The 21385-nt window shown below is 43.3% G+C and overlaps 1 protein-coding gene across 1 annotated transcript in view; it reads left to right on the forward strand.

Annotated features, from left to right (window-relative positions):
• Positions 1-225: 225 nt before the first annotated feature.
• LOC124711449 (myrosinase 1-like) overlaps positions 226-21385 on the forward strand; it is a 538885-nt gene continuing 517725 nt past the window's right edge. The window contains exon 1 of the mRNA XM_047241532.1: positions 226-370. The gene's annotated coding sequence lies outside the window, so the exon portion shown is untranslated. The remainder of the gene's footprint in view (positions 371-21385) is intronic.

A 21385-nucleotide genomic window follows, 5' to 3' on the forward strand; every position in this document is an offset into this window, starting at 1 on the left:
AACGAAACTAACCGGATGGGACCCCATACATGTGAAACAGGTCTAACGCGAAGCGCCCCGTGATACAGTGACAAACAACTGCATTCACGGCATCGGGTATGCTACACGCCTTCACACGCCTCGCCGCTTTTTCGGTCTGCAATGTTGGCAGAACGGGTTGGGCAGCAGCTGCGTTATCTCTGACAGCGAGCGTCAGCTGATATCTCTGCTGCAGTCGAGGTTAGCCAGCTGTTCCGTGCGTGAAGTTGTTTGTAAACAGAGGATTCCGCCGACTCGGCACGGGATTGCGGGCCGTCGCAGAAGCCAGTCAGCCGGCACGACTCTGTAGCAGCGTCACGGCGTGGGCGGACACGGTCGGCGCCTCTTTCCGGTGAGCGTAGACCTTAACAAGTTGTGTCCTTTCGTGCAGTGACGCAAGGGTCACGCTTATCTAAAAGAACAAGCGGAGAGCGATAAGCTAACGTGGCGACAGCACACTGAGGCGAAGAAATTGAAAATCTGTAGGTGCACACCGCATATAAAAACACAAGCAACTCGTTCAAAAATTGTGTGACACTGCATTAATATTCCATCAGCGTCTACGCGTAAAACATCACGTTACAGCTATAAATCGTGTAATTTGTTTCACTGGTATTTAACGCGTATTTTTCCCTCTGTCCCTACCAAAACATTCTAGAATATCTGTTTACTGTGTGAAGTGCGGTGACTAAATTTTTCTCTTCATAATGTTTTTTTCTTTCACATATCTGCAAATTACCGGTACATATATTTCCATCACCCGATCGGCGTTACCTATTTGTGACATTTTTTCTGAACAGCAAAAGTATCAAGGATTCTCAGAGTATCCAAATTGTTTAACACCGAACAAGAAAATGCCAACAAAGTTTCTTTAATCACGGAAATATATTCGAATTTGCTTGATTTCCACTTGTAACCCGTTATTAAAACGCACCTAAATCTGTTCATGGGTAGTTCACAGTACACTCATTCCCGTGGGCATCTGTTTGGACTCTGATGTTCCTACAGGAAGAGTTTGTACTTGTAATCCACAAACTAAAGTGAATCGAATTCAACATATAAAACACTGTTGGTCCATGATGGTAGATTGTGTAATAAAGAAGAGAATCAATCTTACTTTCGTCTAATACACGACTTACCTAGCAGTAACTATTTTCGAACCTATGAGCGTCTTCAGTCAGCAGCGTTCATTTCCCGCTCAAATTTCGCATTATTTATCATGCTCAAAAAGAGAATTTTGCAAACTCAGTCAAAAACGGTTTTCTCTGCACCTATTTGACCTTAGAAACTGATGAAGGCACTGAACTCACTCTGTAGAATATAAGAAAAAGTAGCCATCATGTGCGTGAATGTAGTACCATCTTCAAAACGAAAATATACCCCGACTATTTAAAAATAAGGCAAGACTAATCCTGGTTTTAGGTGAATAGGTTAACCATGGAGTGTTTCGTGACACACTTACTGCATTAAATCTTCTCAGTGAGTGAAAGTATTTCTTTTCATGAGGACTTAACATGACAAATCCCTTAGAATGGTTAATAAAGCAAATTAAACGGCCCATTCAGCGAAACTGTTGCAATGTTGAGAACAAGAAACACTTCGACAAATTACTGTATTCATTAGACTTATCTTTCAAAAGAGCCGCTTTGCTTGAGTCTAACACCCCGTTCAGTACATGCACTAATACAAATATCGATATGCTCTGCTTGCCAACAGCTCAGTTTTTAACCGATCTATGTACACAGTAGCGACTCCATAAGTTTCGCGTATCACAGAACAGCTTCCTGTACCACCAGTGTTCAGTGATTTCGTTATCTGTCGCGACGCTAGCCCGATAACTGGAATGACGTCACCTCTGCAGCGAGTGTTTTGTCGCTGCCTGCAATAAAAAGATGGCCCTTACTATATTTCATAGATAAACTGATATCGGACTGAGGTTGTGTTTACCGTGTCTGTCACGCATCGTGAATTTCGAACAACGCGTGAAGATTAAGTTCTGCTTGAAGTTGCAAACAAGTGCCAGAGAAAGTCATGCCGAGTTAAAATTGGTGTGAGACGATAATGCTGTAATTCTGAAGACTGTTTACGAGAGGTATTTTCGATGTAACCATTTCGTGACGAAATTAATTGAAATTTCGCACATTACCGTAAAAATTGGTTTTTTGCTTTTGGGATGGATGCTGAGTGAGGCCATGTTCCTAAGTTTCGATTATTGTTCATATTTTTACAATTATTTTCTATGAGACGTGTATGTCCCGTTGGAGTCGAGAAGGATTAAATGGTTCCCTAAAATTTATTCCTGCTGGACTCCAGCTAGACATATACATTGCACTTAAAACAATGTTTTTACTAGGGATCATGTTTTTTTTTAAAGGAAAGCACCATTATTATGTCAGACAAATACCAAGATAATCAGCCAGTTACAGTTTTGTCAACTGCTGATCACGTGATTCGTCACAAGAGAAATGTAGATGGTATAACCTGAGCCCTATCCTGCCCTGCATCCACAGCAGACTGCGTGGCTGTAATGGGAGGTGTGGACCGGTTTGACCAGCAGACGGTCTGTTACTGGAAGTACGTTACTCAAATGGTGACATTGTCCTTATTTTCTTTTGGACGTTTCAATAATCAACAGTTTCATCGTGTGGAACTATAACAACGAAGGAAAATGTGACAACCATTCTTTTCACCTTGATTTTGCAAGCGGGTTTCGACTTGGAGAAATATTAAGATAAAGAGAAGGCAATCATCAACTGGGAGATATATGAAGAGAAGGGGAATGCAAGCCTCAACTGGGAGAAACATAAAGAGAAGGGGAAGGCAAGCACTGATCGCAGAAAACAAACCACAAGTCAGTGGAGTTTTCCATTTTACAACTCAATGAAAATACAGCACCGGATATAACATATAAATGTAAAAATTTGGACACAAGTATGAACAAAGGGCACAAATATAAGTTCTCTACACACACTGTAGCTGTAAGGTGTAAGTACTAAACGAATTTAAAAGTGGTTTATAAATAAATATGTGCACGTATCTGTATCTTTCTAGAAATCAATATAAAGAGGACAACAAACACGTTTGCGGAGCTTATCTGCTGCAGACAGGAAAAAATTACATGAAACTGTAAAAAACAGGGGGCTCAATGTACAACTGAAAATATTAAGCGATATATCGCTTTTGGGGCTCGAACAATGAATCTATTGTCTCCAAACAGTTGATACATTCAAGTGTAGATTGCAGCACCACATAGATGTGGGACATTCACATCGCTGGGAAATCAGGGAAATAAATTTGTGTATGGGACACACCTGTCTCACCGGACACGAAAGCGGAAATGAGTCGGTGCAAAAAGAGCAACATTCTGGATGCCCATTAACCTAAAAAAACAGAGGAAAAAATTCAAAAAGTGGAAAAAATTGTTTGCTCAGATAGGCGTATAACTAACTCTACCAGATCTTACTAAAAAGCCTTAGGATTTCGTATGAGTCCATGAAAAGCGATTTAACCTATAATTTGCATATGAGACGAGAATGTGCAAAATTTGTTCCGAGATTTTTTTGTGACCGTATGTCTGTTTGCACGGAGTTGAAGGATCTTCTTCAGTCAGATCCGAACTTCAAGTCCAAAATTGTAACCGTAGATTAAATTTGGATCTGTGGGTTTGACGATGAGACAAAACTTCAGAGTTGCCAATCGACAACTGGTAAATCTCCTCGCCCTGAAAAAAGAAGCAACTGTAAATGCCGAATTTTACAAGGATGTACTGCACTGTTCGCGAAAAGATAGTCACCTCAACTTCTTAATGTACCGATCCTTGGCTTAATGTAAAATTACTTCAGTTACCATTTTTTATGCACAAGTCTTACACACAGAGAAAAAAGGGGTACACTCAGCCGGTTAGAAATTCTAGAAATTAAAAAAAAAAAAACAGTTGTGTACATCCCCACCTCTGTTAGATGATATTACAACTCCGGAATGGGAGTAAAAGTTTGCGCGCCAGTCCATCAGTGGATAAAAAGTTCTAGGCTGATGCATAATTTTATTCCTAGGTATGCCAAGTCATGTTAGCGTAATTGCTGAATTGTATAATTCCATATGTAATTTGTCAAAAAAAGGTCATTGAAGTACTTTTACGTTACGCCAAGGATCGATACATTTAGGAGTTGAGGTAACTATCTTTGGCTTATCATCATGTTTACCTTGCATTATCATCTTTGTAATTAGTAATGTACTTGAATATGGGCTGATAACCCGAAACTTAGGTCGTACAGTAATCATAATAAAATTTGTGAAACAAGGCAAAAACAGTGTTTCATTAGTTAATTTACAATGTTTCTTTAAGAACCCACAGTGGACCCAATTAAAAAGGAAAACAGATATAAAGACAACGGCGGGCCCACATTTTGCAGTAATGAGCGTCCTGAGGGTGGCGCTGTGGAAGTGGCAACCCGTGGGCAGTTGACAGCTGTAGTCACCAGACACAGGTCTCCATCTCGTGATTTTGAGTCATTCATATCATTTAAATCACGCTCAATCAATTTACAGGAAGAATTATGTAAAGTAGCAGTGCTGACTCTGATAACAGTTCTATATACGCACGAGACTTCAAAAGCGCTCTGTAGATACTTGCAGTTAAGCTAAATGACTAATAAATGGAAAAGGAACTGTCGATTTTAAGACTTATTTGAGAGATACAGATAGGAAAGATGTACTGAACACACTTGTAACGTTGTGTAATCTAGCCCACAGGACCGAAGGAAAACGTTTCAAAAAAATTATAATAAATTGTAGATTCCCTTTTTTTAATTTTCCTAATTTTTCCAAGTATTAGTGGACCGACGGAGGTCTACTGCCACTGCTAGTAAACATAGCAGGCCAGTACAAGGCTTTCGTCATACCCGTTGATATTACCTGACAGATGGCTCGCGTATGGTGGGGTGGGAATGAGCCAGCAACTACAGCCGATATCGCCGTAGACCACTCGCTCTTCCGTGAGGCCCTCAGAGCAAACGTCGTACAAGGTGTTTCAAAAATGACCGGTATATTTGAAACGGCAATAAAAACTAAACGAGCAGCGATAGAAATACACCGTTTGTTGCAATATGCTTGGGACAACAGCACATTTTCAGGCAGACAAACTTTCGAAATTACAGTAGTTACAATTTTCAACAACAGATGGGAAACTCTATAGTACGATATTTTCCACATATCCACCATGCGTAGCAATAATATGGCGTAGTCTCTGAATGAAATTACCCGAAACCTTTGACAACGTGTCTGGCGGAATGGCTTCACATGCAGATGAGATGTACTGCTTCAGCTGTTCAATTGTTTCTCGATTCTGGCGGTACACCTGGTCTTTCAAGTGTCCCCACAGAAAGAAGTCACAGGGGTTCATGTCTGGCGAATAGGGAGGCCAATCCACGCCGCCTCCTGTATGTTTCGGATAGCCCAAAGCAATCACACGATCATCGAAATATTCATTCAGGAAATTAAAGACGTCGGCCGTGCGATGTGGCCGGGCACCCTCTTGTATAAACCAGGAGGTGTTCGCAGTGTCGTCTAAGGCAGTTTGTACCACCACAAATTCACGAAAAATGTCCAGATAGCGTGATGCAGTAATCGTTTCGGATCTGAAAAATGGGCCAATGATTCCTTTGGAAGAAATGGCGGCCCAGACCAGTAATTTTTACGGATGCATGGACGATGGGACTGCAACATGGGGCTTTTCGGTTCCCCATATGCGCCAGTTCTGTTTATTGACGAAGCCGTCCAGGTAAAAATAAGCTTCGTCAGTAAACCAAGTGCTGCCCGCATGCATATCGCCGCATCAATCCTGTGCACTATATCGTTAGCGAATGTCTCTCGTGCAGCAATGGTAGCGGCGCTGAGGGGTTGCCGCGTTTGAATTTTGTACGGATAGAGGTGTAAACTCTGGCGCATGAGACGATACGTGGACGTTGGCGTCATTTGGACCGCAGCTGCAACACGGCGAACGGGAACCCGAGGCCGCTGTTGGATCACCTGCTGCACTAGCTGCGCGTTGCCCTCTGTGGTTGCCGTACGCGGTCCCCCTACCTTTCCAGCACGTTCATCCGTCACGTTCCCAGTCCGTTGAAATTTTTCAAACAGATCCTTTATTGTATCGCTTTTCGGTCCTTTGGTTACATTAAACCGTTGAAAACTTCGTCTTGTTGCAACAACACTGTGTTCTAGGTGGTGGAATTCCAACACCAGAAAAATCCTCTGTTCTAAGGAATAAACCATGTTGTCTACAGCACACTTGCACGTTGTGAACAGCACACACTTACAGCAGAAAGACGACGTACAGAATGGCGCACCCACAGACTGCGTTGTCTTCTATATCTTTCACATCACTTGCAGCGCCATCTGTTGTTGAAAATTGTAACTACTGTAATTTCGAAAGTTTGTCCGCCTGAAAATGTACTGTTGTCCCAAGCATATTGCAACAAACGGTGTATTTCTATCGCTGCTCGTTTAGTTTTTATTGCCGTTTCAAATATACCGGTCATTTTTGAAACACCCTGTACAAGTTAACGAATTAAAAGTCTGCGCCAGTCTTCGAATCTAGGCTGGTCTCCGGTCGCGTAGAAACCACATCTGTGTTCGTGCCCAAGGGCGACAGTCGTCAATAGCGCGTGTGACCTGTGACGCCGCAGGTTGTGGTAAGCAGGACCCGTCAAGTCGTCCGCGAAAGTGCAGCGGCCTATGAGTGCATAACACACTGTTCTCCCTCATCCAGTCACAGTACGCGGTAGCTAACGTGACGCCTCTATTCGATGGGGGCTGGCTGATTCGCACTTGCCCGGCCGTGCTTTTGCTTGGTAAGTTATTGCCGCGTTCTGATTGAATACCGCCCCATCCGTGACTGAAATGCAGCTTCTGACCTACCGATCCTCAGCGTCCAGTGGTGAACATTCTGGAACAGGGTAAAACAGATCATACCCCAAAACTATTTAATTCCGTACGTATCTACGTAGGCGCTTTTTTACTATTTGAACGATACCAGCCCCTACGAGGATACAAGACTTTCTTTTTAAACACCCTATGTATTTATGTGTGAGTGGAATTCGAGAGTAGGAAAAGGGAGAGAAGGAAACATAGTAGATGAATATCGATTGAGGCTAAGAAATAAAAGAGGAAGCCGTCTGGTAGAATTTTGCACAGAGCATAACTTAATCATAGTTAACAGGTGGTTCAAGAATAATAAAAGAAGGTTGTATACATCGAAGAATCGTGGAGGTACTAGAAGGTATCAGATAGATTATATAATGGTAAGACAGATTTAGGAACCAGGTTTTTAGACTGTAAGAGATTTCCAGGGGCTGATGTGGACTCTGACCACAATCTATTGGTTATGAACTGTAGATTAAAACTGAATAAACTGCAAAAAGGTGGGAACTTAAGGAGATGGGACCTGGAAAAACTGACTAAACCAGAGGTTGTACAGAGTTTCAGAGAGAGCATAAGGGAACAATTGACAGGAATGGGGGAAAGAAATACAGTAGAAGAAGAATGGGTAGCTCTCACGGATAAAGTAATGAAGGCAGCAGAGGATCAAGTAGGTTAAAAGACGAGGAATAGTAGAAATCCTTGGGTAACAGAAAAAATATTGAATTTAATCGATGAAAGGAGAAAATATAAAAATGCAGCAAATGAAGCAGGCAAAAAGGAATACAAACGTCTCAAAAATGAGATCGACAGGAAGTGCAAAATGGCTAAGCAGGGATGGCCAGAGGACAAATGTAAGGATGTAGAGGCTTATCTCACTAGGGGTAAGATAGATACTGCCTACAGGAATATTAAAGAGACCTTTGGAGAAAAGAGAATGACTTGTATGAATATCAAGAGCTCAGATGGAAACCCAGTTCTAAGCAAAGAAGGGAAAGCAGAGAGCTGGAAGCAGTATATAGAGGGTCTATAAAAGGGCGATGTACTTGAGGACAATATTATGGAAATGGAAGAGGAGGTAGATGAAGATGAAATGGGAGATAAGATACTGCGCGAAGAGTTTGACAGAGCACTGAAAGACCTGAGTCGAAACAAGGCCCCGGGAGTAGACAACATTCCATTAGAACTACTGACGGCCTTGGGAGAGCCAGTCCTGACAAAACTCTACCGTCTGTTGAGCAAGATGTATGAGACAGGCGAAATACCCTCAGACTTCAAGAAGAATGTAATAATTCCAATCCCAAAGAAAGCAGGTGTTGACAGATGTGAAAATTACCAAACTATCAGTTTAATAAGTCACAGCTGCAAACTACTAACGCGAATTCTTTACAGATGAATCAGTTTGGATTCCGTAGAAATGTTGGAACACGTGAGCCAATACTAACCTTACCACTTATATTAGAAGAAAGATTAAGGAAAGGCAAACCTACGTTTCTAGGATATGTAGACTTAGAGAAAGCTTTTGACAATGTTGACTGGAATAATCTCTTTCAAATTCTGAAGGTGGCAGGGGTAAAATACAGGGAGCGAAAGGCTATTTACAGTTTGTACAGAAACCAGATGGCAGTTATAGGAGTCGAGGAGCATAAAAGGGAAGCAGTGGTTGGGAAGGGAGTGAGACAGGGTTGTAGCCTCTCCCCGATGTTATTCGATCTGTATATTGAGCAAGCAGTGAAGGATACAAAAGAAAAATTCGGAATAGGTATTATAATCCATGGAGAAGAAATAAAAACTTTAAGGTTTGCCGATGACATTGTAATTCTGTCAGAGACAGCAAAGGACTTGGAAGAGCAGTTGAACGGAATGGACAGTGTCTTGAAAGGAGGGTATAAGATGAACATCAACGAAAGCAAAACGAGGATAATGGAATGTAGTCTAATTAAGTCGGGTGATGCTGAGGGAATTAGATTAGGAAATGAGACACTTAAAGTAGTAAAGGAGTTTTGCTATCTGGGGAGCAAAATAACTGATGATGGTCGAAGTAGACAGGATATAAAATGTAGACTGGCAATGGGAAGGAAAGCGTTTGTGAAGAAGAGAAATTTGTTAACATCGAGTATAGATTTAAATGTCAGGAAGTCGTTTCTGAAAGTATTTGTATGGAGTGTAGCCATGTATGGAAGTGAAACATGGACGATAAATAGTTTAGACAAGAAGAGAGTAGAAGCTTTCGAAATGTGGTGCTACAGAAGAATGCTGAATATTAGACGGGTAGATCACATAACTAATGAGGGTGTATTGAATAGAATTGGGGAGAAGAGGAGTTTGTGGCACAACTTGACAAGAAGAAGGGACCGGTTGGTAGGACATGTACTTAGGCGTCAAGGGATCACAAATTTAGCATTGGAGGGCAGCGTGGAGGGTAAAAATTGTAGAGGGAGACCAAGAGATGAATACACTAAGCAGATTCAGAAGGGTGTAGGTTGCAGTAGATACTGGGAGATGAAGAAGCTCGCACAGGATAGAGTACCATGGAAAGCAGCATCAAGCCACTCTCAGGACTGAAGACCACAACAACAACAACAACATGTATTTATTACTGAGCGGCTAGCGCTTTGTATGCTGTCCTCATAGCGTGTTCACATAAAACAACTTCAGTCGTGTCACAAGTGAAGAAATATATAAAAAAATTCGAAGAAACTGGTCTTTTATTTTGAACTGTCTGAAAAGAAAAAGCTCTCCTTAGGCCGAGGCTAGTTTCCACAGCTCAGAGTTGTGCTAGGCGTAGTCCCACGGCGAGCGCCGCACCCTTGCCGTTCTGGGACGTCGTGTGTGAAAGACGCAGCCGGTTGCGAAACGCGGAACAACTCGCCACTCGCCACTCGACACGTTAGTTCGGTTATCGCTGGCAGTGAAGCAGACGATTAGTGGCGCAGTCTACTGGAGGAGTGATTGAGGAATCGACCAGCTCTGGACCTACTCTTTGACACACAGCCAGTTAGTTTACAAGCCACACCTAACTTCTCAGTACTGATTATATATCGTTACTCTTAGTAGTAATGAACAAGTCTTCCTAAAGATTAACTCGTTTAAACAGGAAAATAGTGAATTTACTGGGTCAGACAGGGCGGTGCATTCGGATGTGTTTTCTCCTGCAAATAAAGAGCAGCCGTGATTTCCCTAAATCACTCCAGGCAAATGCCGGGATGGTTCCTTTGAAAGGGCACGGCCGACTTCCTTCTCCATCCTTCCCTAATCCGATGAGACCGATGACCTCGCTGTTTGGTCTCTTCCCCCAACCCAACCAACCAACCAAAGAGCAGCGGTATATGACAGACGGCCTTGTTGGGGAGAGGGTTTACAGAGAGGAAGGGTTGTAAACGTCTCTGATTCGGGATTTTCCTTTCTCACAGCTAAGCTGACAGTCTACTCTGGCAGTAAACAGTTTAAATGTAAAACATCTAATGGAACTGTTCTCGGAATTAGAATTTAAACTGCAGGCTCCCCCTTAGCGAGACTGTCTGTGTATCTGAAGGCTACAGCTTGCACACAGTCCTTCCAGAAGACTACTACCAACACAATGTTCAGCAAGACCCATACAGAGGCACAAATGTGGTTCATATAACTCAATAACACGATATCAGTTTTCTGCTACCATTTCTCGTCGCTCACTGTAAGCGAGTGACTTCGACAGTAGGGTGTCTTGTGTTCCGTCTATCCCACATGTCCATTCTCAGGCGTATCTTTTGTTTAGACCTGATGGATTTTTCCTTTCCTGGAGACATATTCAGTCTCAACTTTATCTTTGAGGAGGATAGAAGCTGACGTATTGGATTAAAATTTGTGCCAAGACCGGGACTTGAAGCCGGGTCCCCTGCCCACTGCCCTACCCCGCCCTGGTGCAGTGCCTTCCCTAGTACAAACCTCAGCTCACGCCTCAGCCCATCCCCTTCTTAAATCGTCAGTATTGCCGAGGCTTTACGGTATTAGAATAGCACCACAGCGTTGTATGCAAGGGGAAATCCCGCCCACACACCTCTTCTTACTTCACCTTCTATCCTTATCGAAGATCAAGTTGGGACTCAGTATGTCTCCAGGAACATGTAATTCCATCACATCAATAGATCACCTACAACTGAGGTTCAGGTAGAATTTCCCCGTTACACACGAAGCTGGGGAGCTATTCCAGTGTTGAAGATCCTCAGAAGTACTCATGATATACACTACTGGCCATTAAAATTGCTACACCAAGAAGGAATGCAGATGATAAACGGGTGTTCATTGGACAAATATATTATACTAGAGCTGACATGTGATTTTCACGCAATTTGGATGCATAAATCCTGAGAAATCAGTACCCAGAGCAACCACCTCTGGCCGCAATAACGGCCTCGATACGCCTGGGCATTGAGTCAAACAGAGCTTGGATGGCGTGTACAGGTACAGCTACCCATGCAGCTTCAACACGATACCACAATTCATCAAGAGTAGTGACTGGCGTATTGTGACGAGCCAGTTCCTCGGCCACCATTGACCAGACGTTTTCAGTTGGTGAGAGATATGGAGAACGTGCTGGCCAGGGCAGCAGTAGAACATTTTCTGTATCCAGAAAGGCCCGTACACGACCTGCAACATGCGGTCGTGCATTATCCTGCTGAAATGTACGGTTTCGCAGGGATCGAATGAAAGGTAGAGCCACGGGTCGTAACACATCTGAAATGTAACGTCCACTGTTCAAAGTGCAGTCAATGCGAACAAGAGGTGCCCGAGACGTGTAACCAGTGGCACCTCATACCATCACGCCGGGTGATACGCGAGTATGGCGATGACGAATACACGCTTCCAATGTGCGTTCACCGCGATGTCGCCAAACACGGATACGACCATCATGATGCTGTAAACAGAACCTGGCTTCATCCGAAAAAATGACGTTTTGCCATTCGTGCAGCCAGGTTCGTCGTTGAGTACACCATCGCAGGCGCTCCTGTCTGTGATGTAGCGTCAAGGGTAACTGCAGCCATGATCTCCGAGCTGATAGTCCATGCTGCTGCAAACGTCGTCTAACTGTTCGTGCAAATGGTTGTTGTCTTGCAAACGTCCCCATCTGTTGACTCAGGGATCGAGACATGGCTGCACGATCCGTTACAGCCGTGCGGATAAGATGCCTGTCAACTCGACTGCTAGTGATACGAGGCCGTTGGGATCCAGCACGGCGTTCCGTATTACCCTACTGAACCCACCGATTCCATATTCTGCTAACAGTCATTGGATCTCGACCAACGCGAGCAGTAATGTCGCGATACGATAAACCGCAATCACGATAGGCTACAATCCGACCTTTATCAAAGTCGGAAACATGATGGTACGCATTTCTCCTCCTTACACGAGGCATCACAACAACGTTTCACCAGGCAACGCCGGTCAACTGCTGTTTATGTATGATAAATCGGTTGGAAACGTTCCTCATGTCAGCACGTTGTAGGTGTCGCCACCGGCGCCAGCCTTGTGTGAATGCTCTGAAAAGCTAATCATTTGCATATCACAGCATCTTCTTCGTGTCGGTTAAATTTCGCGTCTGTAGCACGTCATCTTCGTGGTGTAGCAATTTTAATGGCCATTAGTGTAAGAAAAGGAAAATCGATGGGCTGAGGCGCGAGTTGAAGGGCACCTGTGTTAGCCAGGGGTGGTGCAGTGGACAGCACATTTGCCTACTTAGCAGGGGACCTGGGTTGAGGTCCCGTCCTTTGCACAAATTTCTTTTCATTACGTCATCTTTTATCCTCATCGAAACTACAGTCATCCGGTCATAACTGTGGGTTCTTTGATTGCTCTGGGAGATGGCTGATCAGAACTACGGCATGTGAAATATTACTTCACTTTGTTATAAACTGATGAAAAGATTTATTTAACTTTATATAGTCCATAGGCACAGCAATGTACCGAGGATTTACAACGGTAAAAGTGAACGTGAACAGTTACAACCGCAAGAAACTACTTTGTTGGTTTCGGCCTGTCTTAGACCATCTTCAGACCTCACACCAAGATGGTAGACGGTGGCTGTGAACGGAGCATGCGCTACGACTCCCAACGGTCACTGCTGTTCATAGCCACCGTCAGTATCAGGTGTAGTAGCAGCTAGTTCTACAGTTTAATAAAGGCGGCATTTATTAACGCACTTCTCTGGGGATTTAAGAGAACCACAAAACAAACGATGAAAGGACGTAAACAATTTTCAGCTTTAACAATAGACCTCCAGGTCGCCGCACTCCTTTTTTTGCCTTAGCTACCCGCCAAGCTCCCTTTGCTGTATACACAGTCAATTTTTCTGCTTTGTAAATCTCATTTCATCTCTCTCTCTCTCTCTCTCTATCTATCTAGTGGAGTAATTGCTGCCAGTCAGCTGAATTCTTTTACATACGTAATGAAATTCTTTTATGTGGATAACGAGGAACTTAATTGTCGCATTACTCCTCTCTCTGTCTTGTGTCCGGTTCCCACCTACACTCCAGTGCGCCATTACCAACACCGCCCGGAAATTAATGTCACGCTGTCAGAGCGAGAACGTTTTTCCAGCCCGGGGAGTTTGTCAAGGCCGCTGCGAGACCGTTTCTACTGAACTAAACTGCCGCCGCTGCTACGTACTTTCCGTCACAGCGCCTTTCGTGAGTTTCGGCCTTCAGCCGCTACCCCTCCGGGTGCTGGCCAAGTGTTGAAAGTACACCACCGATACACATCGTAGGACAATACAGCGTGTTGTTCTTAGATGAAAAAACGAAAACGCGAGATTGCTTCTTTTCCCCGATATCTTACAATGAATCCTTCAAAGCGTTCTCAGTATAACTTCAAATGGAAAGCTCTGGAAGTCCGGCAGGTTGCTCTTTTCGCCTCTTTAAATAATAAAACCACTTTTCTTTCTTAGTGTTAAATGTAGGTATTGAAATGTCCCCTTAGAGAAATTATGATTTACTGTGCTGGTAAACCTCTTACGTTATTTGATACAGAGACAGTTGAGTAAAACTGAGCGTACTCAGACATTTCTCTCTTTACTTATTCTGATCATCAGTAAACTGAGACACAACATCTTTTTAGCGCAACGCAATCTGACTTTCAATAAGCCCTGCAAAAGAATGGCCCTGACTAACAATAACCTTTCATGAATCACTCACCAGACAAAAATCTTCGTTACTCAAACTACTGCAATAAAGCGAGCGCCAATACTGCCAGCTAAATAAAAGATTCAAACTACTGAAGGCACTAACTACTGATAGGCATAGTTAGCAAATGGAAGATTTTGATAGAGAACAAATAATGTATTAATAATGTTCAAAAGTCACCATATATATAATTTTGTGATGTCCAATTAAACAAATTTCCATTTTCTGACGGGCACACGTCCAGATCGTGCTCACATAGCAACCTCTCAAGACTCTGGCATCTCTCTCTCTCCCCACATCCACCACTGCTGGCGGCTCACCTCCAACTGCGCAACGCTATGCGCTGTTCACATCCAACTACTCAACACCACAACAGCGAATATTCCAACAATGAGTCCAACGAGCCACAGACTGCACACAGCACAGTCAGTGATTTTCATACGTGGCGTTACCAACATAAAAACCTAAACAGCCTACTTAGAGTATTAGGAAAGACAAGACATGGGAAGAAAGATGGGAATATGTTGTTGTTGTTGTTGTTGTTGTTGTGGTCTTCAGTCCTGAGACTGGTTTGATGCAGCTCTCCATGCTAATCTATCCTGTGCAAGCTCCTTCATCTCCCAGTACCTACTGCAACCTACATCTGTCTGAATCTGCTTAGTGTATTCATCTCTTGGTCTCCCTCTACGATTTTTACCCTCCACGCTGCCCTCCAATGCTAAATTTGTGATCCCTTGATGCCTCAGAACATGTCCTACCAACCGATCCGTACTTCTAGTCAAGTTGTGCCACAAACTTCTCTTCTCCCCAATCCTATTCAATACCTCCTCATTAGTTACGTGATCTACCCACCTAATCTTCAACATTCTTCTGTAGCACCACATTTCGAAAGCTTCTATTTTCTACTTGTCCAAACTATTTATTGTCCATGTTTCACTTCCATACATTGCTACACTCCATACAAATACTTTCAGAAACGACTTCCTGACACTTAAATCTATACTCGATGGTAACAAATTTCTCTTCTTCAGAAACGCTTTCCTTGCCATTGCCAGTCTACATTTTATATCCTCTCTACTTCGACCATCATCAGTTATTTTGCGCCCCAAATAGCAAAACTCCTTTACTACTTTAAGTGTCTCATTTCCTAATCTAATTCCCTCAACATCGCCCGACTTAGTTCGACTACATTCCATTATCCTCGTTTTGCTTTTGTTGATGTTCATCTTATATCCTCCTTTCAAGACACTGTCCATTCCGTTCAACTGCTCTTCCAAGTCGTTTGCTGTCTCTGACAGAATTTCAATGTCTATACAATTTGTATAGAAACCAGATGGCAGTTATAAGAATCGAGGGACATGAAAGGGAAGCAGTTTTTGGGAAAGGAGTGAGACAGGGTTGTAGCCTCTCCCCGATGTTATTCAATCTGTATATTGAGCAAGCAGTGAAGGAAACAAAAGAAAAATTCGGAGTAGGTATTATAATCCATGGAGAAGAAATAAAAACTTTAAGGTTCGCCGATGATATTGTAATTCTGTGAGAGGCAGCAAAGGACTTGGAAGAGCAGTTGAACGGAATGGACAGTGTCTTGAAAGGAGGGTATAAGATGAACATCAACAAAAGCAAAACGAGGAAAATGGAATGTGGTCGAATTAAATCGGGTGATGCTGAGAGAATTAGATTAGGAAATGAGACACTTAAAGTAGTAAGGGAGCCTTGCTATTTGGGGAGCAAAATAACTGATGATGGTCGAAGTAGAGAGGATATAAAATGTAGACTGGCAATGGCAAGGAAAGCGTTTCTGAAGAAGAGAAATTTGTTAACATCGAGTATAGATTTAAGTGTCAGGAAGTCGTTTCTGAAAGTATTTGTGTGGAGTGTAGCCATGTACGGAAGTGAAACATGGACGATAAATAGTTTAGACAACAAGATAATAGACACCTTCGAAATGTGGTGCTGCAGAAGAATGCTGAAGATTAGATGGGTAGATCACATAACTAATGAGGAGTTACTGAATAGAATTAGGGAGAAGAGGAATTTGTGGCACAGCTTGACTAGAATAAGGGGTTGGTTGGTAGGCCATATTCTGAGGCATCAAGGGATCACCAATTTAGTATTTGAGGGCAGCGCGGAGGGTAAAAATAGTAGAGGGAGGCCAAGAGATGAACGCAGTAAGCAGATTCAGAAAGATGTAGGTTGCAGTAGGTACTTCGAGATGATGGAACTTGCACGGAATAGGGTAGCATGGAGAGCTGCATCGAACCAGTCTCTGGACTGAAGACCACAACAACAACATTAATGAGTAAACAGGCTATAGGAAATAATGAAATCACTAGTAGGATGAATAAAAGATGAGTTGTAGCAAGAGCACAGGACTCTGTTCTGTGGAACAAAGAGATAATAACAACGGAAGAAGAGAATTTATAGGACTATGCTGCAGAGTGTAGTTTTGTACGAAGCAGAAGCCAAGGACGTCGGCAAAAGAAATAAGATCAAACTGCTTGCCACTGATATGCATTACTTAAGACGAAGCTCAAACTGTACTAGGATGGCTAGGATAAGAAGTTACGTAATGTGACAAAGGATGAAAATGGATAGCGATATCTGTGACGACATCCAGCAAAGACAGCTGGCGTGGTTTGGCCATGTGAATAGGATTAATGAAGAAGGGGTACCAAATAGGATACTACGCTGAATACCATCCCAGCGGAAGAAAAGAGGTCGCCCACGGCGCAGCTTATCTTACGGAATGTGAACATTGAGGAAAGTAAAGACAGAAGAAGATGACGATTGGGGGTGGCGAACCGGCGCCAGCCGTAGATAATCTGCAAGTAGAAAGAGAAGTATGAGGTCGAACTCTCACAGTTGGGTGGGGAATTAGCCCCCGAGTGCACATCTTTTTTGTTTAAGATCTACCGTGTCGTGCTGAACAGGAAATTGTTGTGAAGGACGCTAGAAAAAAAAAAGAGATGAAAGATCAGAGTTTGTCCCTTCGACGGCGCAGCACAAGCTCTGACTGGCAAAGGAAATCGGCTGTCTCCATCTCAGAGGATCCAGCCCTGTTGCCTGCCGTTAGTGGTTTAGAGAAACCACGGAAACTCTGCATCAGGATTGCCGGACGGGGATTTGAAGCGTCGTCCAACTGAAAGTGGATCCCGCCAGTGCCTGTTAACTGCACCAGACAACTCGCTGGCTACCATACAGGCATTTAAGACTCGCTGAGTATCAACAGTGTGATAAGTTTACAGAAACGTCGAAAGGAGCAACTACGCAAAGACCAAGAAGAGATGTCGCACGTGGTAGGAGGTTGGTTGAAGGGTGTGGAGCGACTGCGGTTTACCTCCGCTGTACAACACGTGTGCCCGGGAAGTTCAAGGTTGCGTGCGGGCGGTGCAAAACAGGGCAACAGTAAAAGAAACAATAGAATCAAGGACGCAGCAGTAGTCGTTCAGGAGCGAGACCGCAGCTGTAAGCGACACAGGAAGTCGGGGGCGGGGGTATACCCAAGGTTACCCAAGCACTGGTGTCTGCAAAATCTCGAATACTGTGAAGTGTATGGACTGGCCACCTTCTCCCACCAGCTTTCACTGATAGCTGGCGGGCAGTTGGTCAACAGCATTTTCTCCGTACCATGACCGTGTATCAGTTCCAGTTTGTACGTCTGGATGCAAGAAACAGTAATTATTACGTTCTTTCCCGGCCTTCCCTCAGACACTGTCAGGATCTTACTGTGATTTTTGAAAATGAGATTATTATATGTGACCCCACAAACTTTCTTCGGACACTCAGGCACTTTCTTTCTAATTTTGAGTGTCGTACAAAGAAAGGTTGATTTATTTGTGCCGGCCGCGGTGGCCGAGCGGTTCTAGGCGCTTCAGTCCGGAACCGCGCGACTGCTACGGTCGCAGGTTCGAATCCCGCCTCGGGCATGGATGTGTGTGATGTACTTAGGTTAGTTAGGTTTAAGTAGTTCAAGTTCTAGGGGGCTGATGACCTCAGAAATTAAGTCCCATAGTGCTCAGAGCCATTTTGATTGATTTGTTATCAGATGTTGTGTTAGTGATAGTTATGTGAAGAAGTAGTCACACGCTACATCCAAGTATCTATGTATGGACCCACAATTGTCTTCATTAAAGGCGTTCGCCAGCAGGACCGATTTCACCTTCACCACGTTATGGGAAAGCTTTTAGCATGGAATCACTGTCGACAGCCACTTGGCGTTTCTACCCGTACCTGTCAGGTTTTGAAGCCAGACTGAGTGAACCGGGATGTGGACTTGGACAGGAACAACAGCTGATCGACCCAAATTTGTAGACCGGAATGGACATGCTTTGACATCTCGCTGTGAGTGTCTGTCATATGTATGACATGAGAGCACCCCTTTCCTTTTTAGTCGCTTCGATACCGTGATTGCATTGGATGCAGTGGTAGGATAGCAAGAAACGAATCAAGCTCTTTAACGGTATGAGATGTAGTAGTGTGTTTGAGAATATGTTCGTCAATAACAAATTCCAATCGGTCGAGGGTAGATGTCTGATGAACTCCAGGCTTTTAGGATACGGGGAACGACCAGAATTACCCAGAGGAACATTTTGCTGTCCGCGCTCTACCTACATCCGACTTTGTTGAACCTAAGCCTCTGTACCGACAGTCAAATCACTGAGACAGTGTCTTTTAAGTGCACTACGTTGTCTTGTAGGAAGTGCGTGGTTCAGTCCTGCGCCATTTAAGTGAGAATCGCCATCGCCTCTCGCTGTACCTTGTGTTCGACATTGTGAGCTTGCAAAATTCCAGCTGTAGCAGCTCGGGCAACAGTACGGCGAATGATAGCGGCGGAGCCGGCTCGGCTACCTTTTCTAGCACTGTGATGAAGTGGTTGGCTTCTGAATGAGGCAACACCGAGAGACAAGCAAAACGAGTGTTCCGATAAGTAACTGGAATGCATCCGAGTGACGACATCGACAACGGCGAATACTTCGACAGCAGCACACGCTGCACATTGCTTACTTGCCGCAGACTTGCCTTAGAAACGTCAGGGTGCGCTTCTGCCGAAATATCAGCGGTTGTCGACAACGTCTCAACTGTTCCTATCATCCACATTGCCGAAATACTTACTGTGTAAGGTGATGAATGTGTTGCTTTATGGGGTCTGATTTACCCTCCTACTTCAAATTAAATATGCGTGATTTATGTTTCCGATTTTCTCTGTGATGAGCAATAAATTTACGTTCATTTTTACTGTAGATCTTACTCATCTCCGATTACTTGATATTCCAAAGCGGTTTATGACCTTTGAATCGAAAATGCCTTCCCTGTTTGATTCATAAAATATATCTGATATGTAGTTCCATTTGAAACATGACAAGTGCAATTTCTACTTCTTTTCTCTGATGAAGAGAGAAAATATATTCTTCTCCAACACCCTACTAACGTATGTTCATATCTGTATCGTATTCAAAGTTTCCCACTGATGAATCGATCTTAGTTTCTGTCATAATTCTGAATTACAATTTCCCGTTATTTTTTAATCGAGCTTTTCCTACTACCTTTTTAAATAGTCGTAGAAGTCATCCAGTTCTTCAGTAGAGTGTGTTATCTTTCCGTGGCTTCTCTGAAAACCGAGATATTAAATTCGCTTGCACAGGGCTTCCCTGCTACAGTTTTGCCTTGAAAATGGCGGCGTGTGTTCCTGTCGAAATATCGGCGCTTGTCGACGACCTCATCCAACTGCATTCCCGTAAATTTGAACATTGTATACGCCGGAAGAAACGCAGGCCTCGAAATTAGAGTTTTTTGTGGAACGACTGCAGTTGCAATGAAAATTGGGAAAGAAAAATATATGATCTCAGAAACGTTTTGTTTCTCATATTTTCCGTTTCTATGCACACACGGAGATTTATCAGAATCTTCATAGCTGCCTTCTCATTGATCCCTGCTGTACTTCGTTTTGCATCGTCATCAGAATTACTTTAAATACAATCTGCATATTCTGCTTCAGGTAGAATTTTTTGAATACGATATATCAATACCAACTGCTCACCCGAGAGATGATGCAGACGAACCTTAGTACACCACTTCACACGGCCTGTTATTCTACTTACACAAATTTTTATTCTGTCAAAGATGCCGGACTACAGTTTTGCGGCCGGCTGTTGTGGCCGAGCGGTTCTAGGCGAATCAGTCTGGAACCACGCGACCGCTACGGTCGCAGGTTCGAATCCTGCCGCAGGCATAGATGTGTGTGATGTCTTTAGGTTACTTAGGTTTAAGTAGTTCTAAGTTCTAGGGGACTGATGACCTCAGATGTTAAGTCCCATAGTGCTCAGAGCCATTTTTGAACAGTTTTGCATCTGATTGCATCAGCAGAGAACAGTAAAGGCTATTAACGATGTGCAGCATTCGGCAGTACTTGATTTATCCAGTGGAACGAAAACTTCACGACGGAAATTTTACATAATTATTATTTTTTCGTTCAAACTCTGCAATCCATGAGACTGACTCTTATTTCTAAATGATCTAGGCTATGAAATATTGGAAAACTGATCTACCGCCCAGAAACCAGGGATTAAAATTTAGCTATGGAACATAAGTGTCCTGTCGGCGGCTCTAGTGTTACGAGCGACTATCAAGGCCATGAGCCTCAGTCCGGTGTGAACGTGTAGAGCAGGGGCAGTCAACGTTCCGTACTTACAGACCAGTTTTGTGTCTCTGTTGCTACTAAAATCTTCTAACCGACGAATGGTTCCCCAGTGAACATGATTTTTTTTTAAATACTGAATGTGGCCAACTATGGACCGCAAAGAAGACGTCTTGCCTTTTCTCCTCTCCTCCTAGAACCTTTTCATTCTTTCGCCCATTTAATTTCTCTCCTGCTCAGAAACTATCCGTTCGGGCCTCCTATTTGGTGGTTTCTCTCGAAATGATTTTATATTGTTATGTTTATTATTGAGCAAGCAGTAAAGGAAACAAAAGAAAAGTTCGGAGTAGGTACTAAAATCCATGGAGAGAAAATAAAAACTTTGAGGTTCGCCGATGACATTGTAATTCTGTCAGAGACAGCAAAGGACTTGGAAGAGCAGTTGAACGGAATGGACAGTGTCTTGAAAGGAGGGTATAAGATGAACATCAACAAAAGCAAAACGAGGATAATGGAAAGTAGTCGAATTAAGTCGGGTGATGCAGCGGGAATTAGATTAGGAAATGAGACACTTAAAGTAGTAAGGGAGCCTTGCTATTTGGGGAGCAAAATAACTGATGATGGTCGAAGTAGAGAGGATATAAAATGTAGACTGGCAATG

The sequence above is a fragment of the Schistocerca piceifrons genome, chromosome 8 (assembly GCF_021461385.2).
Source record: "Schistocerca piceifrons isolate TAMUIC-IGC-003096 chromosome 8, iqSchPice1.1, whole genome shotgun sequence".
In the NCBI taxonomy this organism is placed as follows: Eukaryota; Metazoa; Arthropoda; class Insecta; order Orthoptera; family Acrididae; genus Schistocerca; species Schistocerca piceifrons.